Genomic DNA, 26382 nt, shown 5'->3' on the forward strand with positions numbered 1-26382 from the left:
CCCCAGTGCCTGGTCCCAATGAATATTTATTGAATGAACAATGAATGTATGAATAAATGAATGAGTGAACCGCTGCTCCAAGGAAGCTGCAGTAATAGTATTGGAGGATAAAGCAGAGGGCAGATAACTAAGTGTCCAGGCAGAGATAGAAGTGACTGGTGGCTGCGGTCCCTTATACAGCGAGTTCAGTGGTTCAGCATCCTCTGCCCTCCCAGACTCAACCTAGCTTAAGGCCACCCTGGTGTTTTGGGAGCCTGAGGAGAAGGACTATTATCACCTTCTCTTGTTGCCTGCATTGCCTGACATTCTTCAGTTTACACTTTCCCCTTTGCATCCCTTGTCTGGATCTCTGCCTCTCAGCTTGGTTTCAAAGAATTAAAATCTGAGCCTGCCCAATATCACTGATGAACATAGATGCAAAAATCCTCAACAAAATACTAGCAAACAGAATCCAACAGCACATTAAAAAGGATCATACACCATGATCAAGTGGGGTTTATCCCAGGAATGCAAGGATTCTTCAATATATGCAAATCAATCAATGTGATACACCATATTAACAAATTGAAGGAGAAAACCCATATGATCATCTCAATAGATGCAGAGAAAGCTTTCGACAAAATTCAAGCACCCATTTATGATAAAGAACCCTCCAGAAAGTAGGCATAGAGGGAACTTTCCTCAACATAATAAAGGCCATATATGACAAACCCACAGCCAACATCATCCTCAATGGTGAAAAACTGAAACCATTTCCACTAAAATCAGGAACAAGACAAGGTTGCCCACTCTCACCACTACTATTCAACATAGTTTTGGAAGTTTTAGCCATAGCAATCAGAGAAGAAAAGGAATCCAAATTGGAAAAGAAGAAATAAAGCTGTCACTGTTTGCAGATGACATGATACTATACATAGAGAATCCTAAAGATGCTACCAGAAAACTCCTAGAGCTAATCAATGAATTTGGTAAAGTAGCAGGATACAAAATTAATGCACAGAAATCTCTTGCATTCGTATACACTGATGGTGAAAAATCTGAAAGTGAAATTAAGAAAACACTCCCATTTACCACTGCAACAAAAAGAATAAAATATCTAGGAATAAACCTACCTAAGGAGACAAAGACCTGTATGCAGAAAATTATAAGACACTGATGAAAGAAATCAAAGGTGATACAAGTAGATGGAGAGATATACCATGTTCTTGGATTGGAAGAATCAACATTGTGAAAATGACTCTACTACCCAAAGCAATCTACAGATTCAATGCAATCCCTATCAAACTACCAATGGCATTTTTCACAGAACTAGAACAAAAAATTTCACAATTTGTATGGAAACACAAAAGACCCTGAATAGCCAAAGCAATCTTGAGAAAGAAAAACGGAGCTGGAGGAATCAGGCTCCCTGACTTCAGACTATACTACAAAGCTACAGTAATCAAGGCAGTATGGTACTGGCACAGAAACAGAAATATAGATCAATGGAACAGGATAGAAAGCCCAGAGATAAACCCACGCACATATGGTCACCTTATCTTTGATAAAGGAGGCAAGAATATACAGTGGAGAAAAGACAGCCTCTTCAATAAGTGGTGCTGGGAAAACTGGACAGCTACATGTAAAAGAATGAAATTAGAACACTCCCTAACACCATACACAAAAATAAACTCCAATGGATTAAAGACCTAAATGTAAGGCCAGACACTATCAAATTCTTAGAGGAAAACATAGGCAGAACACTCTATGACATAAATCACAGCAAGAGCCTTTTTGACCCACCTCCTAGAGAAATGGAAATAAAAACAAAAATAAACAAATGGGACCTAATGAAACTTAAAAGCTTTTGCACAGCAAAGGAAACCATAAACAAGACGAAAAGACAACCCTCAGAATGGGAGAAAATATTTGCAAATGAAGCAACTGACAAAAGATTAAACTCCAAAATTTACAAGCAGCTCATGCAGCTCAATATCACAAAAACAAACAACCCAATCCAAAAATGGGCAGAAGGCCTAGATAGACATTTCTCCAAAGAAGATATACAGATTGCCAACAAACACATGAAAGAATGCTCAACATCATTAATCATTAGAGAAATGCAAATCAAAACTACAATGAGATATCATCTCACACCGGTCAGAATGGCCATCATCAAAAAATCTACAAGCAATAAATGCTGGAGAGGGTGTGGAGAAAAGGGAACCCTCTTGCACTGTTGCTGGGAATGTAAATTGATAGAGCCACTATGGAGAACAGTATGGAGGTTCCTTAAAAAACTAAAAATAGAACTACCATACGACCCAGCAATCCCACTACTGGGCATATATCCTGAGAAAACCATAATTCAAAAAGAGTCATGTACCAAAATGTTCATTGCAGCTCTATTTACAATAGCCAGGACATGGAAGCAACCTAAGTGTCCATCGACAGATGAATTGATAAAGAAGATGTGGCACATATATATAATGCAATATTACTCTACCATAAAAAACAAAATTGAGTTATTTGTAGTGAGGTGGATGGACCTAGAGTCTGTCATACAGAGTGAAGTAAGTCAGAAAGAGAAAAACAAATACCATATGCTAACACATATATATGGAATCTAAAAAAAAAAAAAAAAAGGTCATGAAGACCCTAGGGGCAAGACGGGAATAAAGACGCAGACCTACTAGAGAATGGACTTGAGGATAAGGGGAGGGGGAATGGTAAGCTGGGACAAAGTGAGAGAGTGGCATGGACATATATACACTACCAAACATAAAACAGATAACTAGTGGGAAGCAGCCGCATAGCACAGGGAGATCAGCTCGGTGCTTTGTGACCACCTAGAGGGGTGGGATAGGGAGGGTGGGAGGGAGGGAGATGCAAGAGGGAAGAGATATGGGAACATATGTATATGTATAACTGATTCACTTTGTTATAAAGCAGAAACTAACACACCATTGTAAAGCAATTATGCTCCAATAAAGATGTTAAAAAATTTAAAAAAATCTGAGTCTGCCATCTATGATCTTTGACATAAACAGGCTCAGCTGATTATAGATGATGGATGCAATTACAACCACCTTTAGCAGAGATGCTTGCCTCTTCATTAAATTTTGTTTGAAAAAGGAGGAATGCATATTTATCCTTTGGACTCTAGCGTTCATAAAGTGTTTGCCTCTCCTCCTTTCTTAGACCCTTGAGGGGCAATCATGTTCTCAGTTCAAACCTTAACCTTGGCTTTGACCCTTCACCTCTCCCTCCCTGGCCCAAGTGACTCTTCATGAACAGCTGGACTATTTTTTAATACCTCTTTAATACACAAAAGCTATTCCTATAGTAACAATCACTATCACCTCGGGGAATCTGCCTGCATCCACACCAGAACAGCTGTGATGACCTGTCAACTTTCCCAGGGGTCACTTTAACTTTGTTTTGGTTGTGACATGGGATCAGGGTCTGGGAGTCCTCAGTGGGGTTCAGGCTGCTATCCAGCCCAGATACATTTGTACTTGGAAAGCCAATCACACACATATGGCTGAGTGGGGTTTAGTTGTTCTGTTTTGTTTTGTTTTTTTCACTTTTTTTCCCTCAGATGCTTTTGTTCCATCCCTTAAAGCCACAGACTAGGCTGGGAGGCATTTCTCAGGCTCTTCCTAAAATATAATAAGGTGAGTTATCAGATGTGTAAATTGAAAATCCATAAAATTCTGTTTTTAGTCTTGAAGGTTATTAGGGTCCCTTTTCAACCAAACTGGGACTGTTTCCTAGGGGAAAAGATGTTTAAGATGAGACCAGAGGAGGAATAGGTTTCATCTGATTGAAGGATAGTGGGGGAGGGAAAACAGTACAGAGGACAGAAGACAGCACACTGGAGAAATGGCAAGAAGCTCGGCAGAGCTGGCGTCTGACAGTGGGGCAGGATTTGTGGGGAAGAGTCTAGAGGAGACGGCAAGGACCAGCCCTTGAGGTCTGGATGATCCACGTGAAGGATTCAGAATTGTATTCTGAAGGCAATGGCGAACAATGGAAGTATTTACAGTTAGAGAGAGCACGACTATTTTTATATTTTAAAAATATCACTCTTGCTGCAGAGTGGACTATGGACCAGAGAGGGGAAATTTGAAGGTGGGTGGGAGGTTATAATAGCACAGGGACAAACGATGGATGTAGCTTGAACAAAAGTATAAAAACTGCAGTGCAAAAAAAATTAAAAAAATAAAAAATAAATTTAAAAAAATTGCAGTGCAGAAAAGTGGATAGATTTTTTTAGTAGACTTTATTTTTTATCTTATGTATTTATCATTTTTAATAGACTTTATTTCTTAGAGCAGTTTTAAGTTTACAGAAAAATTATGCAGAGGTCCACATACTAACTCCTCCCCCTGTGCCTGTGCACACAATTTCTCCTACTACTAACATCTTGCCATGAGTGTGGTATGTTTGTTAAAACTGATACATCATTACTGACAAATGATTATTACCTAAGGTCCATAGTTCCCATTAGGACTTACTCTTTGTCTGGTACAGGTCTATAGGTTTTGACAAATGCATAATGTCGTCTATTTACCATTACACTATCCTACAGAATAATTTCACTGCCCTAAAAATTCGCTGTGCTCCACCTAGTTATCCCTTGCTCTCTACCTGAAATCCCTGGCAACCAATGATCTTTGCACTGTCCTACAGTTTCGACTTTCCAGTATGTAATATAGTTGGCATCATACATTACATACTACATTACATTACGTACATTTTTTTCGAGCTGGCTTCTTTCACTTAGCAAGGTTCCCTCATGTCTTTTTGTGGCTTGATCACTCTTTGTTTTTGTTTTTTTTTACATCACTGAGTAATATTCCATTGTATGGATGTACCACTGTTTGTTTATACATTCACCTATTGAAGGACATCTTGGTTGCTTTCAATTTTTGGCAATTATGATCAAAGCTACTATAAACATTCATGTGCAAGTTTTGTGTGACTATGTTTTCAACTCACTTGGATAAATACCTAGGAGCAGAATTGCCAGGTCATATGGTAAGCCTGTGTTTAGCCTTCTAAGAATCTAGTAAACAGTCTTCCAAAGTGGCTGTACCATTTTGCTTTCCCACCAGTAATGAATGAGAGTTCCAGTTGCTCCAAATCCTTGCCAGCATTTGGTGTTATCAGTGTTTTGGATTTTAGCCATTTTACTAGGTGTGTAGTGGTATCTCATCGTATCAATTTGCAATTCTCTAATGACATATGGTGTTGAACATCTTTTCATATGCTTATTTGCCATCTTTATATCTTCTTTGGTGAGGTATCTTTTCAGATATTTTGCCCAGTTTTAAATTGGGTGTTTTCTTACTGTTGAGTTTTTAAAGTTCTTTTTATTTTAGATTCTAGTACTTCATTAGATATATGCTTTACGAAAATTTTCTCCCAGACTGTGGATTATACTTTCATTCTCTCAACAGTGCCTTTTGCAGAGCACATTTTAATTTTAAAGAAGTCCAGCTTATCAATTTTTTCCTTAATAGATAATGTTTTTGCTGTATCTAAAAAGTCATCACCAAACCCAAAGTCATCTAGATTTTCTTCTTTGTTGTCTTGCAGGAGTTGCATAGTTTTGTGTTTTACATTTAGGTCTATGATCCACTTTTAGTTAATATTGATATTTTTGTGAAAGATGTAAGGTCTTGTTTAGATTCATTTTCTTGCATATGGATGTCCTGTTGTTCCAGCACTGGACAGCACTATTTGTTGTACCAGCACTATTTGTTCAAAGAACAAACCATTGTTCTCCATTGAATTGCATTTGCTTTTTTGGTCAAAGATCAGTTGACTATATTTGTGTGGGCCTATTTCTGTGCTCTCTATTCTGTTTCACTGATCTTTTTACCTGTTCTTTCACCAATATCATACTGTCTTGATTATTGTAGCTTTATAGTAAGTTAGGTAATGTCATCCTCTGACTTTGCTCTTCTCCTTCAATATTGTGTTGGCTATTCTGGGTCTATTACCTTCCCATGCAAACTTTAGAGTCAATTTGTTAATCTCCACAAAATAACTCATTGGGATTTTGATTGAAATTTCATTAAATCTATAGATCAGGCTGAGAGGAACTGACATCTTAAGAATATTGAGTTTTCCTGTTCATGAACATGGAATATCTCTTCATTCACTTAGATCTTCTGTGAATCCTTCATCAGAGTTTTATAGTTATCTTCACATAGAATTATATATATTTTGTTAGATTTATGCCTAAATGTTTTACTTTTGGAGGGTGCTAATGTAAATGGTGTTGTGTTTTTAATTTCAAATTCCAGTTGTTCATTACTGTTATATAGGAAAGCAGTTCACTTTTGTATGTTAACTGTTAAGTAGATGTTAGCTATAGTGTTTTTATAAATTTTTCCTATCAAGTTGAGAAAATTCTCCTCTATTCATAGTTTGCTGAAAGTTTTTTTATCATGAATAAGTATTAGATTTTATCAAATGAGATAGAGAATTTTTTCTGTATCTACTGATACTATCATATGATTTTTCTTCTTTAGCCTGATTGATGGATTACATTAGTTGATTTTTGAATGTGTACCTGGGATAAATCTTATTTGGTCATGGTGTATGATCTTTTTACACAGTTTTGTATTCAATTGCTAATACTTTCTTGAGGATTTTTGCATCCATGTTAATGAGAGATATTGGTCTGTAATTTTCTTTCTCTGTAACTTCTTTGTCTGGTTTTGCTATTAGAACAATGTTGGCCTCATAAAATTGATTAGGAAGTATTCTTTCTGCTTCCATTTTCTGGAACATGTTGCCAAGAATTGGTATTAATTTCTCCTTTAAGTGTTTGGTAGAATTCAACAGTGAGACCACCTGGGCCTGGTGTGTTCTGCTTTGGGAGATTATTAATTATTGATTCAATTTCTCTAATAGATATAGGCCTATTGAGTGTATCTATTTCTCCTTATATGAGTTCTGGTACACTGTACCTTTCAAGAACTTGGCCTATTTCATCTTGGTTATCAAATTTGTGGGAATAGAGTTGTGTATAATACTTTATTATTCTTTTTTCCCTTTTATTATCCTTTTAATGTCCATGGAATCAGTATTCTTTCATTTGTGATAATAGTAATTTGTGTCTTCTATTTTTTATTCTTAGTTAGCCTAGCTAGAGGTTCATCGATTTTATTGATCTTTTCAAGAAAACTTTTGGCTTTACTGATGTCCTCTATTAATTTCCTATTTTCAATTTTATTGATCTTTGCTCAATTTTTATTCTTTCCTTAATTCTGTTTAATTTGAATTTAATTTGCTTTCTTTTTCTAGTTTCCCAAAGTAGAAGCTTAGATTACTAAGTTTAGATCTGTCTTCTTTTCTAATATATGCTTTAATTTCCTTCTAAGTACGGCTTTTGCTACATTCCACAAGCTTTGATGTTTTAATTTGATTTTCAGTTAGTTCAAAATATTTTAAAGTTTCTCTTGAAACTTTTTCTTTGACCCATGTGTTATTTAAAATTGTGTTGTTTAATTTCCAAATATTTGGGGATTTTCCAGCCACCTTTCTGTTACTGATTTCTAAATTAATCCCAATATGGTCTGAGAACATAATTTGTATGATTTCTACTCTTTCAAAATTGTTAAGGCATATTTTGTGGCCAGGAATGTGGTCTACTTTGGTGGATGTTCCATGTGACCCTGAGAAGAATGTGTATTCTACTGTTGTTAGATGAAGTATTCTAAAAATGTCAATTAGATTCAGTTGATTGATATGCTATTCAGTTCAACTGTATACTTACTGATTTTCTGTCTGTGGGATCTTGTAATTACTGATAGAAAGAAGCTAGGTTTTAAAAAATACATGTCGTTTGGATTTTAGCCATTCTAATAAGTGTGTAGCGATATCTCATTGTTGTTTTTATTTATTGTTTCATCTCAAAACAATCTCAAACTTTCAGAAAATTTCCAAATACAGTACAAAGATTTTTTTCCTCCCCTGAATTACTTGAGAATAAGTTACCTATCTAATGTTCCACCATCTTTGTACACTTTAGGGTGTATTTCCTACAAACAAGGACACTTTCCAACATTAACCCAATACAACCATATACATCAGCCTCTCAGGCTGTCTCAGTCAACAGTGCTAAGGGATATACATATGCATATGCCTGTAGGTGTATATATTACATCTATATTTATTTATTTATATACCTCTATATATCTCTATCTCTATTTATGTCTATCTATGTATCTATATTAAAAATCTTAAATTCACACCTGAACCTCCAATTCCTAGTCCAACACAACAGGGTTCAATCTAGTTTTCTCCCTTTCCATTCTAGCACTCCCTGCTGTTCTCATCCCACTCTGGCTCTGATACCCTGGGCCACTGCAGCTCCCTGTCACCCCCACATCGATGTTGATGCCTGCCTTCCTTGGTCCCACCTCATGGTTTTGGTACTGAATATTCAGGAAAGGAAAGGGAGGGAAGAACAGGGGGCAATGTAGAGAAATGAATGAGCAGATTTGGCAGAGACTTAGGAGATAGAATAAATAGGACTTGATGATTAATCAGATGTGGAGGTGGAGGAGGAGCAGGAGTCACAGGTGATGCTCAGGGATGATTCAGGTAGAGAACAGAGAACAGAAACAGGCTTGGGGAATGTGTGGGAGTGGGATGGACATGGTGGAAATGCAGCTTGAGAGAGAAATCTGGCTTCCAGTATCGATTTGGTGTTCATCAGATTATATATAATATTTAACGGCATGGAGGGAATTCCCTGGCAGTCCAGTGGTTAGCATTCAGCACTTTCACTGCCATGGTCCGGGTTCAATCCCTGGTTGGGGAACTAAGATCCCACAGCATGGCCAAAAAACAAACAAACAAACCAAAAACAAACAAAAAAAAACGGGCATGGAAGCAGATGGTACTTCCCCAGGAACATATATGTCAATTAAAAGAGAAGAAATCCTAGAGAAGTCTGTAGAGCACTCTAAGAAGTGGGCAGAGAATAAGAGTGAGCTATGACAGAGAAGGAGCAGCTTGCAGTGTCAGAGAAGGCTAGGGAAGGAGGTCGGCTGAGGCAGATGCTGTCAACAGGTCAAGTAAGATGAGGACAGAAACATGCCTCCTGGGTTCAGCCATGGTTCAGCCATGAGTTAGTGACTACCACTGTCAGTCAAGTAGGTGGGAGTGGTGATGGTAGGGACAGTTGACTGAAAAGGGAATGCCAGTTTAGAAAGTGTAGAAAGTAAGTATCAACTGTCTCAGGAAATCTGTGAATCAGCAAAGAAAAATAAAAAGTCTAAGTGGGTGGGGGGACAGACAGTCAATATTGATGAGAGAATTATGCAAGTTAAAATACTGTTGGAAGGTATTGAAGACCCAGGGATGAGGGGAAGTAAATGCTGTAGGTCTCTGATGAGGCTAGAGGTCAGTCACTGTCATACTTGAGGGAGAACAAACATCACCTAGAAAACTTTAAAAATGCACAGTTCTTTGATGCTAAATCTAGAGATTCTGATTTTGAAGGTTTGGACTGAGGCTTCTGTACCTTGTCAAGCCTTCCGTGCCTAGGTGATAATGATGCTGGTATTTCACAGATGATACTTTGAGCAACAAGAGAAGAAAAAAGGATGGAAAGCACCATGGTAGGATTCTCTGGGGACGGAAAAAGAGATGTTTCATCTGTTATAACAGGAGCAGGTGTTGGCACATGTGTTGTCTGGAGATAGAAAGTTTAGTGGTTCTTGTCTGGTGTGTTCTGTTTTCTCTATGAATGAAATAGGGGGTGCATTTTCCCTCGAGAATGAGGGGTCAAGAAGTTTGAAGAGAGTGGCAAAGATTGGAAATACGTAGCATGGAGAATGGGAAATTGCGTATGAGTAAGATAAAGAGGGATTTCTGAGAAGTTTGAGAACTGAGATGAGGTTTATAAATTATGAATTTATAGTGGCAATCGTCTGCCGTGTTTTTCACTTATCTCTGAGTCCAGTATCCCAGTGTGAGCACCGAGAAAATGGTCAGCTGGACTGATCTAGGGTTTGTGTTTTGTCAGGTATGAAAGCTAGAAAGATAATGCAGAAAGGAATTGCGTTTAGTCCCAACAAAATTGTTGAGATGATGAATTCCAAAATGAACAAGAGAAGTTAAAGACAGGACTCTAATGAGGCAAAGGGAGATGGGACAAGGAACAGAGGTCTCAGAGGAGCCCCACATGGACGGACAGAGCTTTGTGGTCACTGGGGGGAATTCTTGATGGAAAGATTTCCATTTCTGTTGTTCTGGGCGAAGCTAAAGTGTGTAGGTTGTGGTCATGAGAGTGGAATAATAATGTAGAGTGGAGACAAAGGTCACTAGAGATGAAAGAGGTCAAGGAAGGTAGACCCCAAAGCCTTTCTTTGTGGGGTTGTCTCCAACAGCTTTACCTTTCTAGCACACTAGAAATAGGACGGGCCAAATTACGCATGTATTATTTTTGTCTGAATGTGCATTTAAATCAATGCATTACTTCTGTAAAGAAAGAACCTATCCAGAGTGAGCTCTAATGACAGAATGTCTTTGTTACTTCAAGGAACTCAGAGGCTCAGAAATCAGATCACTTACCTTACTCTGCTTAAGGGAAGAGCAGCTTAGATAAAGGTACTAATTAAATCAGTATCACTCTTTTCCTCATTGTGAGTAACTTAAAAATGGCCCTATAACTGTGCTTTTATAAGTAAGGTCGTCAGAGCCCCTGCATTAAAATCACATGGGAGTGATAGTTCAAAATGCATACTCTGGGGTCAACACTAGACCTATTAATACAGTTGACTAGAGTTGGGGGCTGAGTTGGGTGGAGCTGGAATCTGTATTTTAACTAGATCTTCAAAAGACTCTCATGCACACACTATACATAAACATACACATGTGTGTACGTGAGTACACGTGCTTCCTGTGTGCGAGGAGCATGTAAGTCTTGTTGATGCACGGGATTCATGTCCAGACTCACATTCTCTGACGTGTGCCCTCTCTGTGCTTCACTGGAGCACATTTTCATTCTAGCAACTCTAGCTCCCTTTCTTACATAAATGCTAATACAGAGAATAGAGACAGCAATAAAGTGCCTCCCTGCTTATTACTCTAAGGGATACAAAATATTCTCCAGGGTATTTTAAGCAAATATTTTTTTACAGATTTTACCTTTGGGTGAAATACAGAGCTTGACTCCATGATACCCACCCCCAGTGAGGGCACAATCTTTGAACTCTTAAAAAATAAATATCACATTCACTGATTTTTTTTTAAATCTTGTAGGGACTTTTTTCTTTTTTTTTTTAATTTATTTTTACTTTTTTTGGCTGTGTTGGGTCTTCGTTTCTGTGCGAGGGCTTTCTCCAGTTGCGGCAAGTGGGGGCCACTCTTCATCGCGGTGCGCGGGCCTCTCACCATCGCGGCCTCTCTTGTTGCGGAGCACAGGCTCCAGACGCGCAGGCTCAGGGATTGTGGCTCACGGGCGTAGTCGCTCCGCGGCACGTGGGACCTTCCCAGACCAGAGCTCGAACCCGTGTGCCCTGCATTGGCAGGCAGATTCTCAACCACTGCGCCACTACGGAAGTCCACATTCACTGATTTTTTTTAATGAAGCTGTATGTTAGTCCAGGGTGAACTGGTGAAGAAGAATTTCAGGTTTCCAAATGTCAGAGAAAGGACAACACCACAGCCTGCTTTAAGAAGAAACCAAATGTTCTAATTAACATTTTTATCTTTGACATTTCCTGACTGCCTTTATATGTCCCTGGGGCTATTATTGTAGTTTAACTTTTAAAAATAAAAATCCCATATTCACTCTTACCCCCATTTTTATAGGCAGTTAATCTCACATAGTTCACCTGCTCCGTTGATTTACATTGCTAATGCCACTTAAGGAAGGTAATCAGGATGCTTACAACATTTTGGTCTGTTTAGTTTAATGCAACAATCGTCTGAGATAAAAGTACCAGTTACTCTGTTCCAATAACAAACTCAATAAATTTTTTTCTTGGGGTTAATGTGTTCTCTTATTTCAGTTTTCCTTCGCGCTTTGTCTTCATTTCCAAAAAGCATCACATTTATTCCTATGCTTCGTTTCCTATTCAACATTTGGATACAGCCATTGACATCTATCAGGTTCTCAATAACTTATTTGAAAGTTCTCCAGCTCCCCTTGCCCCTGGTATTTTTAAAAGCATTCATAAAAAACCTGAAAAGATGGAATTATAGCAAGTTTACATTTTGCAGCTGGTTTGCACATCATAGAGCAAGTTGTGTTGTGATATTAAAAGAAAAAGAAGGTGGAAGGAATAAAATGGTCATTTATTGAGCAATACTTTATGCCAGAATATGTGCGAAATGTGCTATATCTTCTTTCATTTAATCCTCACCAAAATTTTGGCAGTTGGGATTATGATGACTATTTTTACAGATTAAGAAATAGGCAAGGCTCCAAGAGGTAAAGTAATTCACTCAAGTTCTCCTTTTTCATCAAGTATCCCCCAAACCATTTATATTTTCAATACCTTTATCTTTCCCAGATCCTTTCCCTTATTATATAACATGTTAACAATCTCAGAACCTAAAAAACCAAATCTTCCTTTGACTGTAACTCTGTAACATTTGTTTTCTTCACAGCCAACGTCTGGAGGGACCTGCCTACGTTCTTTGTTTTTGCTCCTTCATATCTTAACCAGAAACAATCTGGCTTCAACTTCAACCTACTAATAATTAAGCACGGGCATTAGCACAAATGCATCGTCCACTCTGGGCCTCACCTGGCATGCAACATTCAGTGCTGACTATGTTTGACTCACTAGCAGGGTTGTTAACCAGATTAAAAGAGTTAATTCAAGAAATTCAGAAGTGTTCATGGCACATAGGAAATGGCATTGTTTGTATTATATATGTATTATATATTATATATGTGTTTTATATATATATATATATATATATTTTTTTTTTTTTTTTTTTTTCCTCCTGCATGTTATGCTGTTTTAACATCTTAAAAATATTCCTTTCTGGCTGGGGAGAGACCGTTCCTCCCTCGGCTAACCAATTCCTAGAGGCAAGCTAGGGCTCAGCTGGGAGCATGGCCTTGTTATGCAGACTAAGCAACTCTGGAGCCTGGCTTCCTCTATCTGGCCCCTGCACCCCAGGAGATGATATTCCTTTGCCTTGATCCTAAGGCCAGGTACCAGGCAACTAGAGACCATCCCTATAGCCCAGAGCTCGCTGAAATGATTCAAACCAGCCAGCCCTAAACTGTTTACTTGCCCTGCTTTGTCTCTCCTGCAGAAACCCCAATAAAGGCCACGGTCTAAGTGCTCCCCTGCTTCCTGTCTTCTGCCTCCTGACTCCCCTGGTGTTTCTCCAAGCGGCACTGGGTGCTGTGCTATGTCTCCTGTTTCTAGGACCTGTGAGTATAATAAATTTGTTTTCCTGAATCACTCCTTGGTCTCCTCTTGTGGCCCCCAGTGACTGACCATCTCATAAAAAAAGCCAACAGAAACCCTCATTGTTAGCTGTTGTTGATGTGTGGCAGCGGTTGGTACTCCTAGGCTCCTATTAACACAATGATCGGGGTCTCTATCCACCTTACAAATTGTACATTTTTAGTTTCTTTTACTAGTTTCTGTTTTCTTTACTGCCCTTAGACTCAGTCAAGAGGGGTCCTTGCTCCAGGTTTCACCTTCACATTAAAAAAATCAGTTATGTTGAGGTGTAATACAGGTACAATAACTTTCATTGATTATCGTTTTTTAACTATAATAAGATTAGGTAGTTATTCATTTTTTGTTAAAAAAACAATCCGTTGGCATAAGGAGAAACAATATCTGTAACACTCTAGATCTCAAGTGGCAGTTTCACTAGTGTTCATTTTATTTATATCTCAATATGTATTAACTATATTATCTTTATATGTTCTCTTGTATGCTTCAGATATCACATGCTACGAATGTAGTTAACTATTTAAGTTTTGACAGATATGTAGAGTCCTATAACTTCCACCATAATCATAAACATTTCCCTCACCCCAAAATGCCTCCTGCCTCTTCGAATCAACTTCTCCCCCTATTCTTGGTCTTTGGCAACAGTTAATCTTTCTGTCATTATAGTTTTGTCTTCTCTAAAATTGTGTATAAATGGAAACTACAGTATTTAGTCTTTGGTGTCTGGATTCTTTCACGTAGCATCACAGTTTTGAGATTCATGCATGTTGTTCCATAGCAGTAATTTGTTCTTTTTTGTAGCTGAGAAGTATACGATTATTATGCAAACACTAGGCAATGGACATTTGTGTTGTTTCTAGTTTTGAGCTGTTAGGAATAAAACTGCTATAAACATTTGAATACAAGTCCTTGTGTGGACATACGTCTTAGTTTCTATGGGGTTTACCTGGGGATAAGGGAGGGGAGGGATGAATTGGGAGACTGGGATTGACATATACACACTATTATATATAAAATAGATAACTAATAAGAACCTACTGTATAGCACAGGGCACTCTACTCAGTACTCTGTAATAACCTATATGGAAAAGAATCTAAAATAATAGAGTATAACTGATTCACTTTGCTGTACTCCTGACACTACACAACATTGTACAATAAATCAACTATATTCCAGTAAAAATTAAAAATAATTTTCTATGGAGTAAATATCTCAAAGTGAGATATTTGGATCTTATGGTAAATAGATGTTTAACTTTATAAGAAAATGCCAAACTGTTTTCCAAAGTGGTTACACCCTTTTGCATTCCTGAGCGATCTATGACAGTTTCCATACCTCCACATTCTTTTTTTTTTTTAATAATTTTTATTGGAGTATAATTGCTTCACAATACTGTGTTAGTTTCTGTTGTGCAACAAAGTGAATCAGCCATATGCATACATATGTCCCCATATCCCCTCCTTGAGCCTCCCTCCCATCCTCCCTACCCCACCTGTCTAGGTCATTGCAAAGCACCGAGCCGATCTCGCTGTGCTACGCAGCTGCTTCCCACCATCCAGCTATTTTACGTTTGGTAGTGTATATATGTTGATGCTACTCTCACTCTGCCCCAGCTTCCCCCTCCCACCCTGTGTCTTCAAGTCCATTCTCTGTGTCTACATCTTTATTCCTGCCATGCAACTAGGTTCATCAGTACCATTTTTTTTTTTTTAGATTCCTTATGTACGCGTTAACATATGGTATTTGTTTTTCTCTTTCTGACTTATTTCACTCTGATCAATGGTACAGAATGCCCAGAGATAAACCCACACACATATGGGTACCTAATTTATGACAAAGGAGATAAGAACATACAATGGAGAAAAGACAGCCTCTTCAGTAAATGGTGCTGGGAAAACTGGACAGCTACATGTAAAAGAATGAAATTAGAACACTCCCTAACACCATACACAAAAATAAACTCCAAATGGATTGAAGACTTAAATGTAAGACCAGACACTATAAAACTCTTAGAGGAAAACATAGGAAAAACACTCTTTGACATAAACCACAACAAGATCTTTTTTGACCCACTTCCTAGAGTAACGGAAATTAAAACAAAAATTTTTTAATGGGACTTAATTAAACTTAAAAGCTTTTGCACAGCAAAGGAAACCATAAACAAGACATAGGTCCACATTCTTTAACTCCCTTTCTTTTTCTTGTTTGTTTTTTTTTTTTTTTTGGCATGCGGGATCTTGGTTCCTTGACCAGGGATCGAACCCATGCCCCCTGCATTGGGAACACAGACTCTTAACCACTGGACCACCAGGGAAGTCCCCATGGCTCCACATTGTTGCCAGCACTTAGTCTTTTAAAAATTTAAGCTGTGCTAGTGGATGTGTAGTGGTAACTCTTTCTGGTTTTTAATTTGCCTTTCCCTGATGGCTAATGAAGCCAAGCACCCTTTCATGTGCATATTTGTCTTTCTTCTGTGATATATCTGTTTAAATCTTTTGCTCATTTCTTAAGTTGGGCTGTTCTTTTTGTTTTGTTGATTTGTAAGAGTTTTTAAGTATTCTAGATACAAGGTATTTTCCTACATTTTCTTTTAGAAGTTTTAGAGTTTTAGGTCCAATATTTAGGTCTATGATTCATTTTAAATTAAGTTGTATATAGAGTGAGAGTTAGGGATCAAAGTTAATTTTTTTTTTTTTTTAATGTATGGATATCCAATAGTTCCAGCTCCATCAGATGAAAAGCCTGTTCTTTCTGAATTGAATGACTTGGGTATCTTTGTGAAAAAACAATTGACCAAAAATATGTGGATCTATTTCTGGCCTCTCTTCTGTTCCATTGATCTATCTTGTCTAGTTTTTCAAAGTGGAATCTTAAATCGTTGATTTGACACATTCTTTTCTAATATAACCAATTAATGTTAAAAATCCTCTAAATGTTGCTTTAGCTGCATCTCATACATTTTTGCATTTTCATTCAGTTTAAATTTAAATTTCTCTTGTGATTTTTTTTTCTTGATGTGTTATTTAGAGGTGTGTTATTTGATTTCCGCATTATTTAGGGGATTTTCCAGATATCTTTTTGTTAGAGATTTTTAGTTTAACTTGGTTATGGTCAGAGAAGATACTTTTGTGTGATTTTCATCCCTTTAAATTTTTTGAGGCTTGTTTTGTGATCTAGAATATGGTTTATTTTGGTGAACGTTCCATGTTCACTGGAGAAGAATGTGTATTCTGACGCTATGTGGAGTGTTTCATAAATGTCAATTAGGTAAAGTTGGTTAAAGTGATAATTCAGGTGTTTTATATTCTTGCTGATTTTTCATCTACTTGTCCATCAATTGCTAATAGAGAAATGTTGTGATCTGCTAATACAATTATTGTTTTATTTCTCTTTACAGTTCTATTACTGTGGATTTGTTTGTTTCCCCTTTTAGTCCTACCAATTTTGTTTTATGTATTTTGAAGCTCTGTTATTAATAATGGTACATAAAAGTTTAGGATTGTTATGTCCTCTGCATGTATTAGTGCCTTTATTATTATGAAATGTTTCTCTTTATTCCTGACAATATATTTTTGTTTTGAAATCTTTTTCTGATATTAATATAGCCACTCCAGCTTTTTGTAGATTAGTGTTTTCATGGTATATCTTTAGCTAGTCAATTACATTTCAAAGGATTAAAAATGAGAAAAATATATTTTATATTTCCCCACATATCTATCATTTCTGGCATTCTTCATTCCTTGTGTAGTTTAAATCATCAACTGGTATTTTTCTTATGCCTGAAGGACTTCCTTTAATATTATTTGTAATCCAAGTGTCCTGCTGGAGGCCGGAGAATAAATTCAACCCCTGTCACTCCTTCATGGTCAGAGAAAAAATCAAGGATTTCAGTCCTACTCTGCAGAGAGTAGTCCTGCTCTGGCCCTTCTATGGCAGTGCCCTTCCCTACAGTGTGAGGATTCTGTGGGGCAAAAAGGATATCCCCACCCAAAACCTGTGTTCTCTTTCCATCTAGACCATATTCTTGATAATCAGAACCCAGGAGGTTCCTATTTGGACAGCACAAGCTGGCTTCTAGCCTGGCCTTTCCCTGAGTCATTCTCTTGATGGAGGACCTAGGAGGGGCTATTTGCTGGGATGATGTGGTCAAAGCCCAAATATCCACCTATATGCCTCAGAGGCCCCTTGTGGTATAAGACGGATCCAGGGTGGGAAAAGAAGGGAGTTGGAGCATCAGGGGCCAGCTTCTCCCCAGGCACCACATTCTGGCATGGAATTTCCAGTCCACGAAGTCTAAGTTCAATCTAGCATTCCAGAATGTTACGATAATATATTTTTCAAGGTAGGAGAATCAATGTATTTTATTTAACACTGTGTTCATTCTGTGTATAACTTTTAAGTCTTAGATGTATAGAATGTGGGCCTTTGTTTGGACTTTTGCCCCAGACCTGGCAAATGTCAGGCGTGGGCTGGCTTTTTCTTCTTACTACCCTCTAAATGTATGTGCAAATTCTTGAATTTGCCCTTTGTCCTCCTCTCTTATCACTCTATAGACTGGATGATGATCTCTGTTCCCAAAATTTCCACTAACACAGTTATAGGATGGTACAAGTATACATTATGAGTAGGTCCTACAGAATCAGTAGGGACAAGTGTACAAACAAGACTGGGAATGGCATCCTGGGTGGAGGAGGGGAAGAGAGAATATGCCCTTAGGCAGTAGTGTATTAAACCGAGAAGTTTGCGAATAAATCAGAAAGGGCCAAGCAGTGTAATGGGTGAGTCTGTGCCCTAGAACCAGACTGCCTGGGATCAAATTCTGTTCCTCCCACTTACAACCTGTGAGACTTTGGGTAAGTTTCCCAATCCATTTGTGCCTCAGTTTCCTCATCTATACAATGGGCATTATAATAGCATCCACCTCATAGGCTTATCTTAAAGACTAATGATTTAATAATTATAAAACAGTTGGAAGAATGCCTGAGAAATAGTAAATTCTCAATGCATTTTAGCTAATATATGAATGATGTACAGGGAATTAATTCCCTGGCAGTCCAGTGGTTAGGACTCAGTGCTTTCAGTGCCATGGCCCAGGTTCAATCCTTGGTTGGGGAACCAAGATCCTATAAGCTGTGTGGTGTGGCCAAAAATTTTTTTTTAAATGATAAAATAAAATAAAATCAGTACATTTTCAGGATTCAGGTTGGGTTTTCTATATGTCTCTGTTGCATATTTTAGAATTGGGTAATTTTTACTTTCCAATATTAGGATAATCTGTGGTTCTAGCTGCATTTACTCCAAAGCTAGCTAGACGCTCACCAGTTCTATCTCCTCTTCCTGGGAACATGGGTAGACTTTACTTCCAAGCTTTCTTTGCTGTTAGGCTGGGGCTGGAAAAAGAAATGTGTACAGAATTTATGTATATAACTTTTAGGCATGGTCATAAATCCTCTGAGTTACACTCCTCTCTCTTACCCCATCTGAGGACTGGATTATTCCAGGATTACCTTGAATTTGTAAAATGGCAAAGCCATAAGATAGAAGCACTTGTGTTACTAAGGCACAACTTGCAAGAGAACCACCAAACCAGGAATATTTGCACTGAACTTGAATTAAAAAAAATTTTTTAATTGCATTAAGCCAGTAAGATTTTGGATTGTCTGCTACAGCAGTTAGCCTATTCAAGTACAAATATTTATATGTTGAAGTGGAGTCCTTTCATAACAAAAATATGAAATCTATGTTATTAGCTTAGTGATTGGCTGTGGTCAGTAAAGAAACTGAAACTGGCAGCTGGAAAAATGGTAACCTTGTTATGCAGTGGCAAGACATTTGGTAAAACATTTTCCTGTGAACACTTGGAAGGTAACACGTGCCTATTGAAATTGAACTCCAGGTGAAGAATTGAGAAATATAACTCTTGTGGAGTGTGGTTTTTATTGGCTGCGTTTGGCCAAGAAAATGCTTGAAAAATAGATGGCTAGTTTGCAAGCATAAATGAAAGGGAATAGAGAGAGTCTGGAAATTCAGTTTTGCAGAGTTGAAAAGTCAGCTGTTTGTAGACTCTAAACCGTGAAAAATGAAATTAAAAAAAAAAACAACTTTAAGCACTAGCAATCCAGTAAATCTTTTCAGGTGAATAAAGTGATTCACAAAAAAGATCAGTTTAAGGACAGGGTATTCTCCTTAAAAGTTATAGCCTCAAGTAGCTATCATTAAATTGAGAGAGATTCTTATGGTGGCAAAGAAGCAGAGAGATAAAACGTATTTGGGAATTATGTCTAGGGAAGATCTTTTTTTTTTTTAAGATTTTTAGAAATTTCATGTAATGTCTGAAACATTTATATTAACATATTTCCATACATATTTCCATACAAATACAAATATAAGATTTTTAGAAATTTCATGTAATGTCTGAAACATTTATATTAACATATTTCCATACAAATAACCCAATGAAAGTTTAGTATTAGTTGTTTTGTTTGTTTTTTTATACTGCAGGTTCTTATTAGGCATCAGTTTTATACACATCAGTGTATACATGTCAATCCCAATCGCCCAATTCAGCACATCACCATCCCCACCTCATCGCAGTTTTCCCCCCTTGGTGTCCATATGTCCATTCTCTACATCTGTGTCTCAACTTCTGCCCTGCAAACTGGCTCATCTGTACCATTTTTCTACGTTCCACATACATGCATTAACATACGATATTTGTTTTTCTCTTTCTGACTTACTTCACTCTGTATGACAGTCTCTAGATCCATCCACGTCTCAACAAATGACTCAATTTCGTTCCTTTTTATGGCTGAATAATATTCCATCGTATATATGTACCACAACTTCTTTATCCATTCGTCTGTTGATGGGCATTTAGGTTGCTTCCATGACCTGGCTATTGTAAATAGTGCTGCAATGAACATTCGGGTGCACGTGTCTTTTTGAATTACGGTTTTCTCTGGGTATATGCCCAGTAGTGGGATTGCTGGGTCATATGGTAATTCTATTTTTAGTTTTTTAAGGAACCTCCATATTGTTCTCCATAGTGGCTGTATCAATTTACATTCCCACCAACAGTGCAAGAGGGTTCCCTTTTCTCCACACCCTCTCCAGCATTTGTTGTTTGTAGATTTTCTGATGATGCCCATTCTAACAGGAGTGAGGTGATACCTCATTGTAGTTTTGATTTGCATTTCTCTAATAATTAGTGATGTTGAGCATCTTTTCATGTGCTTCGTGGCCGTCTGTATGTCTTCTTTGGAGAAATGTCTATTTAGGTCTTCTGCCCATTTTTGGATTGGGGTGTTTGTTTCTTTGATATTGAGCTGAATGAGCTGTTTATATATTTTGGAGATTAATCCTTTGTCCGTTGATTCATTTGCAAATATTTTCTCCCATTCTGAGGGTTGTCTTTTCGTCTTGTTTATGGTTTCCTTTGCTGTGCAAAAGCTTTGAAGTTTCATTAGGTCCCACTTGTTTATTTTTGTTTTTATTTCCATTACTCTAGGAGGTGGATCGAAAAAGATCTTGCTGTGATTTATGTCAAAGAGTGTTCTTCCTATGTTTTCCTCTAAGAGTTTTATAGTGTCCAGTCTTATATTTAGGTCTCTAATCCATTTTGAGTTTATTTTTGTGTATGGTGTTAGGGAGTATTCTAATTTCATTCTTTTACATGTGGCTGTCCAGTTTTCCCAGCACCACTTATTGAAGAGACTGTCTTTTCTCCATTGTATATCTTTGCCTCCTTTGTCATAGATTAGTTGACCATAGGTGCGTGGGTTAATCTCTGGGCTTTCTATCTTGTTCCATTGATCTATGTTTCTGTTTTTGTGCCAGTACCATATTGTCTTGATTACTGTAGCTTTGTAGTATAGTCTGAAGTCAGGGAGTCTGATTCCTCCAGCTCCATTTTTTTGCCTCAAGACTGCTTTGGCTATTCGGGGTCTTTTGTGTCTCCATACAAATTTTAAGATGATTTGTTCTAGCTCCGTAAAAAATGCCATTGGTACTTTGATAGGGATTGCATTGAATCTGTAGATTGCTTTGGGTAGTATACTCATTTTCAAAATGTTGATTCTTCCAATCCAAGAACATGGTATATCTCTCCATCTGTTGGTATCATCTTTAATTTCTTTCATCAGTGTCTTATAGTTTTCTGCATACAGGTCTTTTGTCTCCTTAGGTAGGTTTATTCCTAGGTATTTTATTCTTTTTGTTGCAATGGTAAATGGGAGTGTTTCCATAATTTCTCTTTCAGATTTTTCATCATTAGTGTATAGGAATGCAAGAGATTTCTGTGCATTAATTTTGTAACCTGCAACTTTACCATATTCATTAATTAGCTCTAGCAGTTTTCTGGTGGCAGTTTTAGGATTCTCTATGTATAGTATCATGTCATCCGCAAACAGTGACAGTTTTACTTCTTCTTTTCCAATTTGTATTCCTTTTATTTCTTTTTCTTCTCTGATTGCCGTGGCTAGGACTTCCAGAACTATGTTGAATAATAGTGGTGAGAGTGGACATCCTTGTCTCGTTCCTGATCTTAGAGGAAATGCTTTCAGTTTTTCACCATTGAGAATGATGTTTGCTGTGGGTTTGTCATATATGGCCTTTATTATGTTGAGGTAGGTTCCCTCTATGCCCACTTTCTGGAGAGTTTTTATCAGAAATGGGTGTTGAATTTTGTCAAAAGCTTTTTCTGCATCTATTGAGATGATCATATGGTTTTTATTCTTCAATTTGTTAATATGGTGTATCACATTGATTGATTTGCGTATATTGAAGAATCCTTGCATCCCTGGGATAAATCCCACTTGATCGTGGTGTATGATCCTTTTAATGTGTTGTTGGATGCTGTTTGCTAGTATTTTGTTGAGGATTTTTGCATCTATATTCATCAGTGATATTGGTCTGTAATTTTCTTTTTTTGTAGTGTCTTTGTCTGGTTTTGGTATCAGGGTGATGGTGGCCTCATAGAATGAGTTTGGGAGAGTTCCTTCCTCTGCAATTTTTTGGAAGAGTTTGAGAAGGATGGGTGTTAGCTCTTCTCTAAATGTTTGATAGAATTCACCTGTGAAGCCATCTGGTCCTGGACTTTTGTTTGTTGGAAGATTTTTAATCACAGTTTCAATTTCATTACTTGTGATTGGTCTGTTCATATTTTCTGTTTCTTCCTGATTCAGTCTTGGAAGGTTATACCTTTCTAAGAATTTGTCCATTTCTTCCAGGTTGTCCATTTTATTGGCATAAAGTTGCTTGTAGTAGTCTCTTAGGATGTTTTGTATTTCTGCGGTGTCTGTTGTAACTTCTCCTTTTTCATTTCTGATTTTATTGATTTGAGTCCTCTCCCTCTTTTTCTTGATGAGTCTGGCTAATGGCTTATCAATTTTGTTTATCTTCTCAAAGAACCAACTTTTAGTTTTATTGATCTTTGCTATTGTTTTCTTTGTTTCTATTTCATTTATTTCTGCTCTGATCTTTATGATTTCTTTCCTTCTGCTAACTTTGGGTTTTGTTTGTTCTTCTTTCTCTAGTTTCTTTAGGTGTAAAGTTAGATTGTTTACTTGAGATTTTTCTTGTTTCTTTAGGTAGGCTTGTATAGCTATAAACTTCCCTCTTAGAACCGCTTTTGCTGCATCCCATAGGTTTTGGGTCGTCGTGTTTTCATTGTCATTTGTCTCTAGGTATTTTTTTATTTCCTGTTTGATTTCTTCAGTGATCTCTTGGTTCTTTAGTAACGTATTGTTTAGCCTCCATGTGTTTGTCTTTTTTACGTTTTTTTCCCTGTAATTCATTTCTAATCTCATAGCGTTGTGGTCAGAAAAGATGCTTGATATGATTTCAATTTTCTTAAATTTACTGAGGCTTGATTTGTGACCCAAGATGTGATCTATCCTGGAGAATGTTCCGTGTGCACTTGAGAAGAACGTGTAATCTGCCGTTTTTGGATGGAATGTCCTATATATATCAATTAAATCTATCTGGTCTATTGTGTCATTTAAAGCTTCTGTTTCCTTATTTATTTTCATTTTGGATGATCTGTCCATTGGTGTAAGTGAGGTGTTAAAGTCCCCCACTATTATTGTGTTACTGTCGATTTCCTCTTTTATAGCTGTTAGCAGTTGCCTTATGTATTGAGGTGCTCCTATGTTGGGTGCATATATATTTATAATTGTTATATCTTCTTCTTGGATTGATCCCTGGATCATTATGTAGTGTCCTTCCTTGTCTCTTGTAACATTCTTTATTTTAAAGTCTATTTTATCTGATATGAGTATAGCTACTCCAGCTTTCTTTTGATTTCCATTTGCATGGAATATCTTTTTCCATCCCCTCACTTTCAGTCTGTATGTGTCCCTAGGTCTGAAGTGGGTCTCTTGTAGACAGCATATATATGGGTCTTGTTTTTGTATCCATTCAGCCAGTCTATGTCTTTTGGTTGGGGCATTTAATCCATTCACGTTTAAGGTAATTATCGATATGTATGTTCCTATGACCATTTTCTTAATTGTTTTGGGTTTGTTTTTGTAGGTCCTTTTCTTCTCTTGTGTTTCCCACTTAGAGAAGTTCCTTTAGCATTTGTTGTAGAGCTGGTTTGGTGGTGCTGAATTCTCTTAGCTTTTGCTTGTCTGTAAAGCTTTTGATTTCTCCATCAAATCTAAATGAGATCCTTGCTGGGTAGAGTAATCTTGGTTGTAGGTTCTTCCCTTTCATCACTTTAAGTATTTCATGCCACTCCCTTCTGGCTTGCAGAGTTTCTGCTGAGAAATCAGCTGTTAACCTTATGGGGGTTCCCTTGTATGTTATTTGTCGTTTTTCCCTTGCTGCTTTCAATAATTTTTCTTTGTCTTTAATTTTTGCCACTTTGATTACTATGTGTCTCGGCGTGTTTCTCCTTGGGTTTATTCTGTATGGGACTCTCTGCGCTTCCTGGACTTGGGTGGCTATTTCCTTTCCCATGTTAGGGAAGTTTTCGATTATAATCTCTTCAAATATTTTCTCTGGTCCTTTCTCTCTCTCTTCTCCTTCTGGGACCCCTATAATGCGAATGTTGTTGCGTTTAATGTTGTCCCAGAGGTCTCTTAGGCTGTCTTCATTTCTTTTTATTCTTTTTTCTTTAGTCTGTTCCGCAGCAGTGAATGCCACCATTCTGTCTTCCAGGTCACTTATCCGTTCTTCTGCCTCAGTTATTCTGCTATTGATTCCTTCTAGTGTAGTTTTCATTTCAGTTATTGTATTGGTCATCTCTGTTTGTTTGTTCTTTAATTCTTCTAGGTCTTTGTTAATCATTTCTTGCATCTTCTCAATCTTTGCCTCCATTCTTATTCCGAGGTCCTGGATCATCTTCACTATCATTATTCTGAATTCTTTTTCTGGAAGGTTGCCTATCTCCACTTCATTTAGTTGTTTTTCTGGGGTTTTTTCTTGTTCCTTCATCTGGTACATAGCCCTCTGCCTTTTCATCTTCTCTGTCTTTCTGTAACTGTGGTTTTTGGTCCACAGGCTGCAGGATTGTAGTTTTTCTTGCTTCTGTTGTCTGCCCTCTGGTGGTTGAGGCTATCTAAGAGGCTTGATGGGAGGCTCTGGTGGTGGGTAGAGCTGACTGTTGCTGTGGCGGTCAGAGCTCAGTAAAACCTTAATCCACTTGACTGTTGATGGGTGGGGCTGGGTTCCCTCCCTGTTGCTGTGGCGATCAGAGCCCAGTAAAACCTTAATCCACTTGACTGTTGATGGGTGGGGCTGGGTTCCCTCCCTGTTGGTTGTTTTGCCTGAGGCAACCCAACACTGGAGCCTACCCGTGCTCTTTGGTGGGGTTAATGGCAGACTCTGGGAGGGCTCACGCCAAGGAGAACTTCCCAGGACCTCTGCTGCCAGTGTCCTTATCCCCACGGTGAAACAGAGCCACCACTCGCCTCTGCAGGAGACCCCCCCAACACCAGCAGGTACGTCTGGTTCAGTCTCCCCCAGGGTCACTGCTCCTTCCCCTGGGTCCCGATGCACACATTACTTTGTGTGTGCCCTCCAAGAGTGGGGTCTCTGTTTCCCCCAGTCCTGTCACAGTCCTGCAATCAATTCCCACTAGACTTCAAAGTCTGATTCTCTAGGAATTCCTCCTCCCTTTGCCGGACCCCCAGGTTGGGAAGCCTGAGGTGGGGCTCAGAACCTTCACTCCAGTGGGTGGACTTCTGTGGTATAAGTGTTCGCCAGTCTGTGAGTCACCCACCCAGCAGTTATGGGATTTGATTTTACTCTGATTGCGCCCCTCCTACCGTCTCACTGTGGCTTCTCCTCTGTCCTTGGACGTGGGGTGTCCTCCTTGGTGAAGTCCAGGGTCTTCCTGTCAATGATTGTCCAGCAGCCAGTTGTGATTCTGGTGCTCTCGCAAGAGGGAGTGAGAGCACGTCCTTCTACTCCGCCATCTTGGTTAATCTCTCTAGGGAAGATCTTTGAATGTGGTTTCTGGCACTTACAACTGCTGGGAAGCAAATTGGTCTGAAGCCTATTAAGTTTTTTTGGGTTTTTTGTTTCTGAAAAATTTCAAGGACTTTATCTCTTGAGGAATAAGAGATTGGGTTTCCATACAAGACAAAAACGGTGATCGGAAAAGGTGCTGTTTAGGGCAAAGAAAATATGTGTAATGGAAAAAGAAGAAGCCTATTAAGTTTTTGAGGAATTTTTATTTCCAAATAAGCCACACCCTAAACAAATTAAAAACAAACAAACCTGTTTTGACCGCTTTAGACTTCAAGCAACCACTGGGACTCCACACTTCTGTAAGCATGAGGGAGGCTAATTTCCAGCATTCCCAAAGACATGCCCCCTCTCTCCCACTTCACATGTGGCCAAAGAGGATAGCGGACACGGTGAAGGTCACAGAGGAAAGAAGCAGGGCCACAAAGAAGGATGGACAGTGGTATTCCTCTCGGAGAACACCAGAAAAAC

The 26382-nt window shown here is 38.1% G+C and overlaps 1 protein-coding gene across 1 annotated transcript in view; it reads left to right on the forward strand.

The window, feature by feature from the left end:
* FUT10 (fucosyltransferase 10) overlaps positions 1–26382 on the forward strand; it is a 262433-nt gene that overhangs the window by 189360 nt on the left and 46691 nt on the right. The window contains exon 9 of the transcript XR_449982.2: positions 13285–13405. The gene's annotated coding sequence lies outside the window, so the exon portion shown is untranslated. The remainder of the gene's footprint in view (positions 1–13284; positions 13406–26382) is intronic.

The sequence above is a fragment of the Balaenoptera acutorostrata genome, chromosome 21, assembly GCF_949987535.1.
Source record: "Balaenoptera acutorostrata chromosome 21, mBalAcu1.1, whole genome shotgun sequence".
Lineage (NCBI taxonomy): Eukaryota > Metazoa > Chordata > Mammalia > Artiodactyla > Balaenopteridae > Balaenoptera > Balaenoptera acutorostrata.